The sequence below is a fragment of the Equus caballus genome, chromosome 2 (genome assembly GCF_041296265.1).
Source record: "Equus caballus isolate H_3958 breed thoroughbred chromosome 2, TB-T2T, whole genome shotgun sequence".
Classification (NCBI taxonomy): domain Eukaryota; kingdom Metazoa; phylum Chordata; class Mammalia; order Perissodactyla; family Equidae; genus Equus; species Equus caballus.
This window is the reverse complement of record NC_091685.1, coordinates 37,874,195-37,888,162: the sequence shown is the minus strand read 5'-3', so window position 1 is coordinate 37,888,162 and position 13,968 is coordinate 37,874,195. Positions and strand designations below refer to the sequence as shown.

The 13,968-nt window shown below is 54.1% G+C and overlaps 1 protein-coding gene across 5 annotated transcripts in view; it reads left to right on the top strand.

Annotated features, from left to right (window-relative positions):
- The window catches only part of KAZN (kazrin, periplakin interacting protein), a 1,019,918-nt gene that overhangs the window by 870,378 nt on the left and 135,572 nt on the right, over positions 1-13,968 (top strand). The gene's annotated exons all lie outside the window — the stretch shown is intronic.

Here is a 13,968-nt window from a genome sequence, read left to right as displayed (position 1 = left end):
TGGAAAACAGCGTTTTAGTGTTAAAATGTTCCAGGTGGTTGCGCCCATTCCATTCTGTTCCGGTACCGGCTCGTCCCCCGCCCCCCCCCACCCCCCACCCCAAGTTAGGTCATGAAACCTGGATCTTGTGTGTAGAATAGGAAGAAATTTAGATGGAAGCTAGGGCTTCTGAGAAGAGTCGGTCATCATCAGTTTGAAGTTTGAATACTTTTTCCAGGAAAAATAAGAGGGGGAGGGCACAACATGATTATTCATTGTTTCTTGAACACCTATTGTGTTGCAGTAATTTACATGCAGTGTCTCCTTAAAATCTTATCACAACTCTGGGAGTGGGGCTGTGTCATCTCCCTGAAGATGGGGACAGATAAGGATGGAGGTTAATTGATGTGCCCAAGGTCCCACAGCCCTAAGGGTGTCCTGCTGGAATTTCAGATTTTGTCTATGGGTTGGCCCCAGAATGCTCTCCCAGGCAGCAAGCTTACCAGCTGGAAAACACCAGACTCATTTACGTAATAATTATTTCTTTCCTATGAGAAAAAGCCAGCAGCAAGGCCTCCTAATTCCAGCTTGCCCGTGTTGGTCTCCCCAGGAGACGGAATCCTGAAGTTGTAGTTGTAGCCTCAGGAGCTGGGACCGCCACCAGCTGGCTCTGATTAGCTGAGCCGCTGTTGGTGTCCCGGAGCAGCTGAGGTTCTGGGTTACCAACGGTCTGGAAGAGGGGCGCCGAACCCTGGGAGGAGCTTGAGTCCCTGACCCTTGGCTCTGGGGCTGGGCCTGCTGGAGACAGTCCCACCCCCTCCCTCGCCAGCTGCACCAAGTTGGAGTTCCAGACAGCTTGGTGTAAAACAAGCGTAGGTGCAAAGCATAAGCACCTGGGAGAGCTTGGGCAAGTTGCTTGATCTTTTTGAGACTCAGTTTACCCATCGGTAAAGCAGAGATAATAATAGTGTCAGCTAACGTGTGGATCGTTCCAAAGTTGATGTCTGCAGAGCATCTTGTCTAGTTCACAGTTGGTGCTTAGTGGAGTTGTCAGCTTCACTCGCTGGGGCACCTGTCAGTGCCCCATTGACTCAGTTTCCCATTAGGGTGGGATGCTGTCTGCTCCATCTCCTGTCAAGATGGCATTTGTCTTGTCTGTACAATACATCAGGGATCCAAGGCTGACCTGTTGTTCCCGTGGAGGCTGTCATTATGTAAACATGTAGAAGATGGTGGGGTGGAGATAGACTTGTTTACATTTGTGTCTCTACAGACGCCATTCGTGTGTTCATAATAACGATTTCCTAATGCCATGCTGCAGCCGAGAAGCGCCGGTCTCCGAGGTCTGGGGGTGGTGGCTATTCTGGGCCCTCATGCTGTATCCATTGTGTGTGCAGGGAGATCTCCTTTCCCGATTTACAGATGACATCACTGGCGTGGAATAAGATCAAGCCAGCAGCTAAACCAGAAAATTTTGAGTTCCCTCTCCCCCTCACCATTCGCCCTCTTCCGGTCTCTGGATCTTAAAGACCAAAGGCAGTTGTGAGAGCTTCCATGCTGGCCGGGCGTCGGGGACAGCCGGTCGTGGACGTGTTTTCCCAAACCTTTGGCCGTCACTAGGGGTTTTCCTCTGGGAGGTACGTGGGACTCTTCCAGCTTAGAACCACAAGGTGACTTTGTTGCTGATATAAACATTGTAGCCAGGCTGTGGGGTGACTCGCCCCAGGATCTCGGCTCTTTGGTCCCCAGCCAACTGTGATGCTCAGTTTAAGGAGCTGGAAGAGGTGCCCTGTTAGATGACGCTTTCAGAGGTGTGGGGAAAGGGAGAAGGCATGCTTGGTGGGGGGATAAGGGCCTGGACACCTTGCCATTGCTCATGGAGGGTGTCCTGAGATCAGCAGGGTGACAGGTCCTGTGCTGGTGACAGCCCTGGCCTCCAGGGTGGGGCCACTTCCAGGGAGGGGTACCCTTCTTTGGGCAGACCAGGGACCAGAGCAGGAGATGCAGAAAGTAGCCACTTGCTCCATCGGCACCTAGTTCTGCCCTGAATCTGTTTGACCTTGAGGTGCTCTGTAACTCAGTTTCCCTGTTGGTGCCCTGGGAATAACTCCATCTGAGGGGGGATCGTTCCAGGGCCCCCACAGAGCGAGGCAGGTGCTGTTCCCCGAGGGTTCCTAGGCAGAGAACATGAAGTATGCCTTCTTTGGCTGTCCATTCATTCCGTCACATTTCTCGAGCATCTAGTCCTGCCAGGCACTGTTGTAGCTGCCAGGGAGATGGCAGCCAACGAGACAACCACAGCCCTTGTTTCTATGGAGCTTATGTTCTGTGGGAGGAGACTCCCAGTAGGCAGATACGCACGGGATGTGTCAGGGGATGGTAAGTGCTGTGCAGGAAAAAGCAGCCAGGTGAGGGGTCTGTGTGATGGCATTGGACGCTGTCCGGTATTTAGGTAGGGTGGTCAGAGAGCGAGAGAGAGTGCTCCAGAATGAAGCGAGGTCACGCGTGCTGAGCCCCTAAGGCAGGAGGGTGTTGCCAATCGGTTAAAAGAACCATGTCATTTTTTAAAAGTTGCTGGCAAATTCGTATCTTTGTAGACTGGACACTTTATCTGTCTGCATCTGCAGCCTGCCCAGGCTGTGAGGCCCAGCTCGGATGCCCTTGCCTCATTCACCTTTTCCCTCAACCCCCAGCTTCAAAAGCCATAGGACCTGACAGAGCCTCTTCTGCTCTCTCCCTTTTTTGTTAGTCGTTTGAGTTCTTATCTTCTCTTGCTTCTCCCCCTCTCATAAAGCCCCATGGAGGACAGGATGCGGGCCCTTCTGTATCTGTGTCGGTCCCACCACTGTGCCCTCCCAAGGACCAGGCACAGTGCTAACCAAATGGGATGTGTTGTCTTAATCAGTCCTCCTGCATCCCAGAGGGATGGTTCTATTGCTAATGCCATCCACAGATGGGGAAATTGGTGCTCAGAAAAGTTTAGTAACTTGCCCAAGACCACACAGCTTCTGGTATCACAGCCAGGACTTGATTCCAATTTGTAGACCTCAAAGCAGTGTGGGAAGACCGTGTGTGGATCTTAGGAAAGGAGACCCATGTTAAGTTTCGGGTCCGTTTTTTCTTTAAATTTTTATCTTAAGAAAATAAAAAACATTTGTCCTCTCCTTGACATTCGTCGTTTTAAGCAGCTCAAGCGTTTGTTATCTCTGCGCCTTTAGCAGTTTCCGCAGTGGCTCGGCTCGTGTTTTCCCTCTATGAAGGATTTCTGCCGGGTTGGAGGTGAGATCAGATCTCCACGTTGGAATTAGAAGCCACCCACTAGGACCACGAGGGTTTAGTGTGAGCTGCCCTGGCTAGTGGGGTGGGACAGAGACAGTAGGGGCTTGGCGTCCCAGACAGTCAGGGGTGAAAGTCACTGCTGTTGGAAAAAATTCAGATTGATTTCCCTGGGGCGATCTCCTGGGGCCCAGCGCCCTCCGCCCTGTGTGACTGCTCAGCGAGATGGACTGAACTTTGCTTCTGAACCTTCACAGTGGGTCCAAGGCATCAGCTTTGGAATCAGACATGCCTTGGTTTGAATTTGCCGGCTCTGCTGCTTACTGGCTATGTGTCCCCAAGCAAGTTATTGAGTATCCCGAGCCTCAGTTTACCCATCTGTAAAATGGCATCATATTACCCACCTCAAAGCTGTTGGACAGCAATATTTGCAGTTAACATCCTTCATACCCATGGGGCCTCATGCTCCCTGTGCCATAAGGGGGAGGGAACTTCCCCTTTATCCAGAGTCCAAACAATGTGTGTGAGTGTGTATGTAAAATTTTTAAGTTTGAAATATTGAGATTTGATGAGATAGGTGATTCTGAAGGGCTGCTAGCTGTTTATTTGCCCTTCTGAGTCGTCAGGAAACTTCCATAATAGTTATTACGTACTGTTTATGCTCTTTGTAGTATTTCAATTAAGTTAACTGGACAATTTGCTAGAACCCCCCAGCCATTCTGGAGAAAAAAAAATTTACTCCCCTTTTAATCATCTCAAGAGCCACCAAGCACAAGGCTCACGGAAAATAGCAAACACAATCCTGGAGTGAGCCCCTCTCGTCTGTCACGTGGCCAGTGGACGGAAGTGGGAAATCAGGTGTGTTGCTGTGTGCACAGATTGGAGCCCCAGCAGATAAGCACACCCAGCACATCATTACAGCTGGCTGAGGCGATCGCCGTGGGATCTCGTGTTTGCTGTGAGTCCCTAAGGGCTGTGAACACGCCGGAGAGGATGGCAAGCCGTTGTTCCAAGGTGCGCGTGTGTGCGTGTCGTTACTTTTTATGAATTTACTCTCTGTGAATGCATTTCGTGTTGAGCGTGTCAGATGAGTGCCTGTCCGGGAGGGGAGAAGTCAGGACCGCCTCCTCTTCGCAAGGACCACACACTCTATGCCCCTTGCGGCAGCCACCGTGAAGGTGGGCCCTTCAGGCTTTCTCTCGTCTGCTGTTTGGGTGCCTTCCAGAGAGGCCACTTAGAAGATGCTGATGGTGGCACTTCCTCCAAGCCCTTACCCCGTGCTGTTAGCCCAGTGGGTGTGGCAGCAGCCTCAAATTTGGGAGGAATTAACAGCCAGAGACGTATGACACGGAGATGAGTCCCACCTGGACTCGTGGCCCCGAACTTGGTGACGCTAAGCCTGGGCTAAGGAGAAGGGGAGGCGGCGGGTCCTGGGGTGGTGACCCTCCATGTGCGTCCTTGGTCCACGTGGTGCACTTTGTGGAACCCCCACCACCTGGTGGCTGATGCAGGTGCCAATGGCCTGGACCATTGTGGCTGCCCGATTTGGAGGCTGGCTCAGGCTGCCAGCCCTTTTGGGCTGTAACTTTATCTCGGGCATTGAGTGTGTTCAGTACCTTTTAATTGTACAGAAAGCTCTCCCCGGGGGCCTGGAGAGTAGTGAAAACAACAGCTGCTGGTTCCTGTGTGCTGGATTCCCTCACCTCACCGCTCAGCCTCGCCCGTGTGCCTGGAACTTTGAAGTGCTGGGCACCCAGGCAGGAGAGAATGTGTGTTCCTGTTCGGTAAGGTCCCAGTAACAATGGAGTCACTTACTGAGGGCCACCCAGAGGTGTGGGGGAGTGCAGGGATCGTCCCCCACCCCTGTGAGATACCTGCGTTCTCCCCATCTTACAGACCACACAGCTGAGGCTACAGAGGTTACACAGGTTGAAGTAAGTGGCTGTTCCAGGCTGCTGTGCTGCCTGCCCCAGGACTATTGCTTCTCCCCTGTGGTTTCCTTCATCAGCTTATGATTCCCCGAAGGCCGCCAGGGCACCCAGCAGAGGCTGTGCTGCTGGGAGTCGTGGGACTTTCTTCCTGGCATCTTCGGCACACTGGCTTCCAACCAGCCAGGGGCAGTTGGGAGTGACTGCCTCTGGGGCCTAGACTGCCCCCTCGGCTCCAGGAGACTTTACCCCGCCCCTCTGTGCCATCCAGAGAGGCCAGCTGGCCCCTGAAAGGAGGTCTGACCCTGGCCATTTGGGAACCTAGAATGTGGAGTCCTGAGAGGGAAGCCTTGGCAGGGGTGAGGTCAATTCACTCTCTGTAGGGAGTGAGGAAACTGAGGCCCAGAGCGAGGAAGGGACTCTACTCCAAGACATGCCGTGCGGTGGTTTCCAGGGTCAGTGTGAGAACTTACAAAGGCACATGGGTGTCTTGGCAAGCGGGGAGCTTCCCCTCGTTAGCCTCTTCCCTAACTCCTTCTGACCTGTTCAGGGGGGTCTCAGTGGTCTGGCATGCTCGCCCGTATGCAGAGTCTCAGGCTCCCCCCTCGGTTCTGATTCTGTAGGTCTGGGGAGGGGCCTGGGAATCTGCATTTTATCAAGTGCCCTGGGTGGTTTTTGATACAGAGCTCCCATGGACCAGACTTTGAGAACCTTTGCCATTTGCCTTTCTGGGACTGGGTTAATTTTGGAGTAAGACACTATGGAGGCCATATGCTCTGGTTTACCCGCTGCGTCCTGACGTACTGCTTAGCAGCATCCTTTTCCCTCCCACAGGCGTCCCGAAGTGAACAGTAGGTAGGTGGACATCCTCGTGAAATCCCACTTTCTCCTCTTCTGATCCAGTCTGCCCCACTGCCCCCAGCACGCACGCGCTCAGAATCCATTAGAAAGAGGCACATGCATGTCTGTCTTGTGCGCTCACAAGACTGCAGGGGTGAGAAAGCCGCCAGAGTACAGCTTTGTCTTTATTCGGACGTCCTGCTCTGCGCCCCAGGCTGACACTGGCATTCCCGAGCCTTCCACTGAACCAATATTCCTTCTTCCTTGAGCTCCGCGGAGGAGCCGGGCCCTGGGCTGGGTGCTCAGGGGACGGGGGAGACCACACCCTTGACCCATGGTTCCTCCAGATTGTGTACCCTTGGCACCACCCCCACTAGTGGGGCCTGCTCCTCTAGGCTCCCCAGCCCAGGCCCCCACCCTCCTGCGCCACTTGGATCCCTTTTGTCATTGGCCTGAATGTTACGTACGTGGCACGTGTGTTCGGTTGAGCAGCTTGTCTGTGCGTCCTCTTGGCATCTCTCACCTGTGTCAACAGTGCGGAGGAGAGCCATGTGGGAGAATTCCCATCACTTTATATGCTGTGGGACTTTCTCAGCTCCTTTGGGGTGGAAAGCCAAAGGGCCTGGGAAGTGGGACAGGAAGGCTCTGACTATAGCCCTCCCATCCAGCAAAGGGCTGAATCCCAGGGTCAGTGGGCTCAAATGCAGATTCCAGGACCCACCTCTCAGATTGACTCAGTAGGTCCAGGGGGAAGTTCAGGACCCTGCACTTTTTTTTTTTCCAGTAAAATATACATAACATGAAATTGACCGTTTAACCGTTTTTATGTGTACAATTCAGTGGCGTTAAATGCATTCACAATGTTATATACCCATCACCACTCTCCATATCCAGAAACTTCCATTGTCCCAAACTGAAATGGTACCCATTAAATAACTCCCCCCCCGACCCCCGTCCCCAACCCTGATAACCACCATCCTACTTTCTGTCTCCATGCATTTGCCTGTTCTATGTACTTCACGTGGGGTTTGCAGGATCCTGCATTTTTAACGTACCGTCTGCCCCTGTCCCCGTGCTGATGGTCCTGGGACACGTGTGAGATCCCCTTTCCTCCCTACTTTATCCCCAGTGTTTCTTTCACTTCCTTCCTTTAAAACACGGCCACCTCACAGGCTTGCCAGGAAGACTTGGGGGAAAAAATAAATCCAGTTATCTTTTTCCTGTGGTTAAAACTGGCATATTTTTGATACCTCTGCCACTGTCATGTTTTAAACACATCCTTTTTGTTTGGTTGGTGTTGTTGGGTGTATCTTGTTTTGAGGAGAACGGCTCGGGCTTTATTAGGATGTTGTCCGTAGCATGCGTGAGGACTGGCCTCAGAGCTCCTCGGCACCCTAGGGATCTGCCTCGGGCAGAAAGGCAGCCAACCTGCGAAGTCCTTCTGGGCCTGCACCATCACGGACTGGGAGAAGAGTCCGTCAGCCTGGGGTGATGATGGGGGCTGATGCCAGCATCCCGTCTAAGCGCTCAGCTTCCCCCATTCTGGCCGCCAGACGCTGCCTCTGTCTCTCCTTTCAGGTTAGGGGCTGGGGGGCTGGACCTGTTGGGTCTGTGACTTTGCAGCCCGAGGCTGTGGCCACCTGCACACCCTGAGTATTCCCTGCTGCCTGTCGGCTTCCAGCATCTGAGCGAGGCTTCTGGTGCTCGCTGATGTCAGGGCAGGCCTTCCTCCGTCCCGGCCCCCCCCTGCAGCGTCCCCTTAGACCTCACCCGGCCTGGGTGGGCCTGCACCGGGACTTGTCCTCACTTCCACGGCGCCAGCCCTCATCTTCCTCTGCTCCTTCGAGGCCCTTCTGGCTGCACTAGCAGCAGACCAGAAGCGAAACTCATGTCCCTGACGTTCCTTCTGCAGGGACAGAGGCTCCCTCTTTGGGTGCTGGGGCAGACGTGGATGCCACCCCTGCCAAGCTGGCTGCCGCCTGCCACCAGCAGGTGCAGGGGGTCTTGGTGTGGGGTAGAAACAGCTACCTTGGGTAGAGCCTTTCCTCTCCTTTGCATCCTGGGAAAGACCCTTTTATAGAAGGGGAAATGGTGGCAGACACAGAGTGATCTCCAGGCCGGAGCGGTCTGATAGAACTTTCCGCAGAGATGGAAGAACTCTTCTGTATCTGCGCTGTCCTATATGGTGGCCACTGGATTTAAAATGTAGCTAGTATGACAAAAGAACTGAATTTCAAATTTTATTTAATTGTAAGAGGCCACATGTAGCTAGTGGCCAGCATAGTGGATGGTGCAGCTGGCCCTGAGTCCGGGCACGATACTGCAGATGATTCTGTGGCCCATCACAGTTCAGGAAGCCTGGGATCCTTGTTTTCCCACTGTGCTCCTTTGAGGCTGCCATGCTTCCCCGTGTGGCCCCTGGACTGCCTGCATCAGAAACTCTCAGATCTTGTGGTTTTTAAGTTCCTGGACCCCCTACCAGACCTGGATGGTCAAAAATATCTGGGGATGGGCCCAGGCATCTGCGTTTTACACAGGTCACCTCTGCCTCCACCCCAGGTGATTCTGACCCTCTCTGAAGTTTGAGGACCAAGGCCTCCAACACCTTCCATCTTTACTTCTGGGGGTCTCCCAGCCTCCAGTGGTCCGTCACCCTCATGACCACATGTGCCAGGCCAGTGTTTCTCAAGATGGGATCCCAAGACGAGCAACATCAGCGTCCCCTGAGAACTTGTTAGAGATGCAGATTCTCAGCCCGCCCCAGACCTACAGAATCAGAAACTGGAGGTGGGCCCAGCCACCCCCAAGGTGATGCTGATGCAGCTCAGTTTGAATCCAGTCACTAAGCAAGATGCTCTAGGAAACTTCTTCCACGTAAATTCCCCCCAAGACCTCTTTTCTGTCTTCTCCTCTCTCTCCCCCTTCCCTTCCCCTTGAACCCTGACCTGTTCTCTCACTGGCTGCCAAGACCCTTCCAGGCTCAGGCACTGCTGGGTGTGTGGCAAGTTGATCCTTCTGCCTTTCACAAGGGCCTTCAGGGATCCTGGCCTTGCCCAAGGGGTGGCCGTGATGGGGATGTTACAGCGGAGGCAAGCAGAGCAGCAGCCAGCAGCACCCCGCCCCATCCTCTCTCCCAGTGTCCCAGGTGGTGGCTGCCTGCTCAACCTATGCCAGAATCTCAGCAGAGAAGAGGGCCAGATGGGCCCATTTCCCTGGGGTCCCCGGGTTCCCCCTTGGGCACAGGGCCTCTGCTGCTTCCCCTGGCATCCATCAGCCCAGAGGAAGTTGGCACGGCCCATGGCTGCACTCGTGTCTTCTGAGTGTGCACAGAAAGCAGGGGAGGTGGAGGCCAGAACATCAGACCTGGCTGTGCTGCTTACCCACCACGGCACCTTCCTTGTGCACGTCACTCACCTCTGAGCCTCAGTTTCCCTGGTCTGTGAAATGAGATCCATAGTGCCAGCCTGGCCTAGCTCACAGATTTATGGTTGCTTCCCCCGAGCCTGTGGATCGGGAAGTGCTTTGCTCGTTCTGAAGCACTTTACAAATGTGGTTGGTACCACCAGTGATCTGGTTCTCTCTGGGATGCTGCTGAGGGCAGACCTGTGCCTCGGGGAGACCAACTCATCTTAGTTTGCCCAGAACTTTCCTAGTTTTAGCACTGAAAGTCCCACATCCTGGGAAACGCCTCAGTCCCAGGCCAACCAGGGCAGTTGGTCACCCTGTCTGTACCCCAGTGGTTTCTGGCTACTCAGCTGTGCCAGCCACACTCAGCTGCTTTTGCCACGTGGAAAGTGATCCCCCCACCGCACCCCCTGCCCTCCCAGTGGCTAAGGCATCACCTCCCTGGCCCCTGACCCCCTTCTGCCTTCTCTGATCACATCGACCTTCTGGCCCTGCCCTCACTCCTAGCTCGTTCATGTCTCCGGGTTTCTGTTGATGGTCAGGCTGACCCACAACTCAGATTCCAGCTGAGCCCGTCTTTATTAAATCATATCTGCCCCTTTGTTCACCTGATCACCAGTGGATACACACTCATCAGGCCCCAGCTGGGTGCCTGGCACTGACAAGCTGAGCCCAACCAGCCCTGCCCTCCTGGCGCCTCCATTCTGGAGGAGGGTTTTTCTGTCTGGAGCCCTTAACTTGAACCAGAAGGATGCCCTCCCTCGACCCCTCCCCAGATCTGACATGGCTCCTGGTTCGTCCACCTGGCGGGTGTTGAGTACCTGCTCTGGCCTGGGTTTGGTGCTGGGAACCACGAACATTTGACAAGCCCTCTTCTGACTCCTGTTGAGGGGCCAAGGGTCTCCTCACCATCCCATGAACCGGCTGGCTCATCCCCACCCCTTACCTTCTCCTTCTTACCTCTGTTATCTTTGCACCCCATGCTAAGTCCAAGGTGCATCCTGCCCCGGGCCCCAATCCTTCTGCAGATCTTTCTTGTTCCTTCCAGCCCCTCTGCGTAGTCCTCGAATCCATGGACGTGGAGCACAGTGCAGCTGAGACCAGGTCCTGTGCCAGTGTTCCTGTCCTCCTGGGCATTCCTCCTGAACTCTCACCTCCGTGGGGGCAGGGCCGTAGGGCCTACACATCTGTCTCCCTTGGGACCTTAGGAGACTCCGACCTGCTGATGGACTGGTGGACCTCTGCATGAGCCTCACCTGGCAGGGAGGGCCTCACCTGGAGAACCCTGGCCTTGCCCCCTGTCATTGTTGGGGTTATCCCTGTTTCCTTCTGGAATTTGCAACCCCCTGAAGGATGGAGGCAGGAACAGGGCAGGAGGTGTGTAACTTGGATGCTGCCCCATGGGCGCCCTGTCCCCCACGTCTGCCCTGGACTCCGTCCTCAGGCTACATGACCACAGGCCTGGGCGAAAGCAGGGAGAAGGTACAAAAAGGCTCACGCCTTGCAGGCAGGCTGATTGAAGGAGGAACTTAGAAAATGAAGCCATGAGCCTGACAGCTCCTCCCGCCTTGCCCATCCCTTGGTTACTGAGGACCAGAGGGAGGCACATGGTTTGGCGTTCACGGCAGAAGCTTCCCACCGAAGAGTGAAGTCTGGGAGGGAGGAAAGGAGGCTTTCCTCCAACCGGGATGTTCAAAGTTCTGGAAGTTTAGGGCTGGCCAGGGAGAAGAAAAGAGCTCCCTAGCAGAGCTCCTTGGCGCTTCGCTGTCAGCTCTTGTCTTGCAGCTTGTGCGGTGCGGTCGGTCACCTGACTGAGTGGCTGCAGATCCCATGGCCTCTGGCCCCCGGGTCTCCTCATGCAAGATAACAAGTTCATTTGGTTTTACACCTGCCCTCGTCCTTTGTGTCGCCTGGTCACTGTATCTCTATGTGTTTCAGTCTCCAGAATCGTTGAGTGTGGTGAGGCCCCGAGGTTCTTTTGTTCGTTTCCTCTGCAGGTAATTAGTTGCATTTGCCTGGACCAGAATCCTTTGGAGGTATCAGGGGTCCAGTCCGAGAGAAAACACAATCCTACCCAAAACACAGTGCTCCCCTCATAAGGCTTAAAGTCAAGGATATTTGCAGAGAATTAGACCCCAGAAACTCTTCTGTGTTTCCAGTGTCACTGAAAAGTTCCTGAAATGCCTTTCTGCGTCCCCACCTGGGTCAGCAGGCTTGGACAGCTCCCTCGTTGGAATCGGGCTTCTGCAGAGCTTCCGGGACCTAACTCAGGACCCGAGCGCTGGCGACTGGTGGTTGTGCTGGGCCCCACAACTTCCACTGCAGCCCGGGTTAAAGAAAATATGAATCAGTTCCATCAGCGAGTCTTCCCGTTGTCTGCTTCTCTGTCTTCAAATCTAAGCCAGAGTTCTGATTAACTGGGCCCTGTAGCTGGCTGGGACCTGGTTCTGGAAGGTTAGATAGTGCGTTTGGGCAGCTACCCTGATGTTTGAAATGACCAGCAGCTCCTCTCCGCTGTCTTCATGCCGGGCTCTTGGGGTAGACGTGGGGACTTCCCCAGACGTCCTCTGTCCCTGTGTGACCACCTCTCCAAGGTGACTAGGTCTCTGTCTGACCTCTGGGGCAGAGCCCCGCCCCCTCGCTGTCCCGGAGCCAGCTCTGCCTTCCTGCTTCCTCGCTGACTTGCTGGTCCTGTCCTCGGGCGGCGAGCTTGGTTTCTGGGGTGCTGCTGTACCTCCTCACTGGCCCCTTTGCAGAGACTCGCCATCTGCCAGGTGGATGAACCAGTGTTCTGAGTAGTTATGCACACAGGGAGCCTCGCTCCCCTCTGCCCCCCACGTCACCTTACACACGCCCTGTAAGGTCTGATGTCACTTGGCTGCATCAGGTGAAAATCCTGCCGGGGAACCTGATCTGAGGACTCCTGCCTTGCAGGGTGGCCTGCACTAAACAGCCCAGACAAATGAGGTACATTAATCAGCCCATTTCACAGATGAAGTAACTGAGGTGGAGAAGGTTAAGAAACTTGCCCCAGGCCACAGAGAGGTCCGTGCTTAGCGTTCAGTAATAGTTTGTTATGGAAAAAGCTAACTTTGTGTTGTTTGTACTTCCCACTTTGCTACCACCTGCCCAGAGAGTCATGTAGTTACAGGACTATTTGAGTAGCAAATGATAGAAACACTACTGGAACTGACTCACGAAAAGGGAAATCAATAGCTCCCCATTACTGAAATGATCAGAGGTAGGTCTAGCTTCAGGCATAGCTGCATCCAGGAGCTCAAATGATGTTATCCCAACTCGCCTTTTATCTGTTTGGGCTTTATCCTTTCTGGTGGCAAAAATGACCACTAACAAGTCTGAGTAACATTTACCTTTCTAGGATTCCAGTGTAGAAAGTCCTTCATTCCTAGTATTTCCAGCAGAAATCCCAGGACTGACTCTCATTGGCTTAGCTTTACTCACGTGACAGCTCTGAGTCAATCACTTGGTCCAGTAGCTTGGAATGCACTGATTGTCTAGGCCCAGGTCATGTGCCCTTCCCTGGGAAAGGTTGGGGTAGAGCTTGTGAGCCCCCAGTGAAACACGCAGCCTGAGAGTGGGGTGTTACTCAAAGGGCGGTCGGGGACAATGTTCTTCCCTGGGAATGAGAGCTGGGAGGTGGAGCTGCAGAATGTAAGATCATTCCTTCAGCAAGCATGTGTTTGTGCCCCTTTAGGTATTGTGGGATTCACATAGAAGCCTTAGATGCTGACCCTGTTGATTAATTATTTTGCAGGTTTTCTTGAGCTCCTACGATGGGCCAGGCCCTGTTCTAGAACCTGTGAAGGAGCTCAGTTTTCTCTTCTACTAATTGTTCATTCTTTCTCCCCTTTCTCCCTTCCTCCTCTGTCTTCAAGGGCCAGTAGACAGTTGCCACCTCTCAGGTTCCTGCAGCCTCTTGGTCATAAGCCACCACGTCCCTTCCTCTTCTCTGCCTCCCATGTCTCTGTTTATGCCTCTTCTGTCACAGCTGTCCCAGACGGCCTTGTAGGAGGACCCCTGGATCTGTTGGCTTCCTGAGTATGGGGTCTGGGGGGTGTTGATTTGAGCTCCCCCACTCCAGTGTGCCCGCTCCCTTGTGGGCCAGCACAAGTACATGCTGTCATGTTGCTGTTGCCAGCCTCCTGCCATATCCCTGATACTGCTGAGCACACTGAGGTCAGGGCAGCAGCTGGTGCTCTGGGCACTCCAGACGGCATCTGGCTTCCCTCAACCTTCCCGTCGGGAGTCGGATTTTCTGGGCTGCATCTGGAGCTCGGCCATCTCCCTGATTGAGTCCCCTTAGCGATGCCCTGAATCCATACCCAGCAGGCAGCTGCTACCTTCTCACAGCAGGGCAGGGCCTGGGCAGCCCAGGAAGGCAAGAATTTAGCAGAAGAGCATGGTTGGCTTGCCTCTGTGCCTGGGGTCGCTTCGGGCATAGGTGCTGGCTCCCCGTTTCACCTGGCATCAGCCCCATGGAGGGCAGTGAGTTCCCACACTAAGACAAGTATGCAGATCC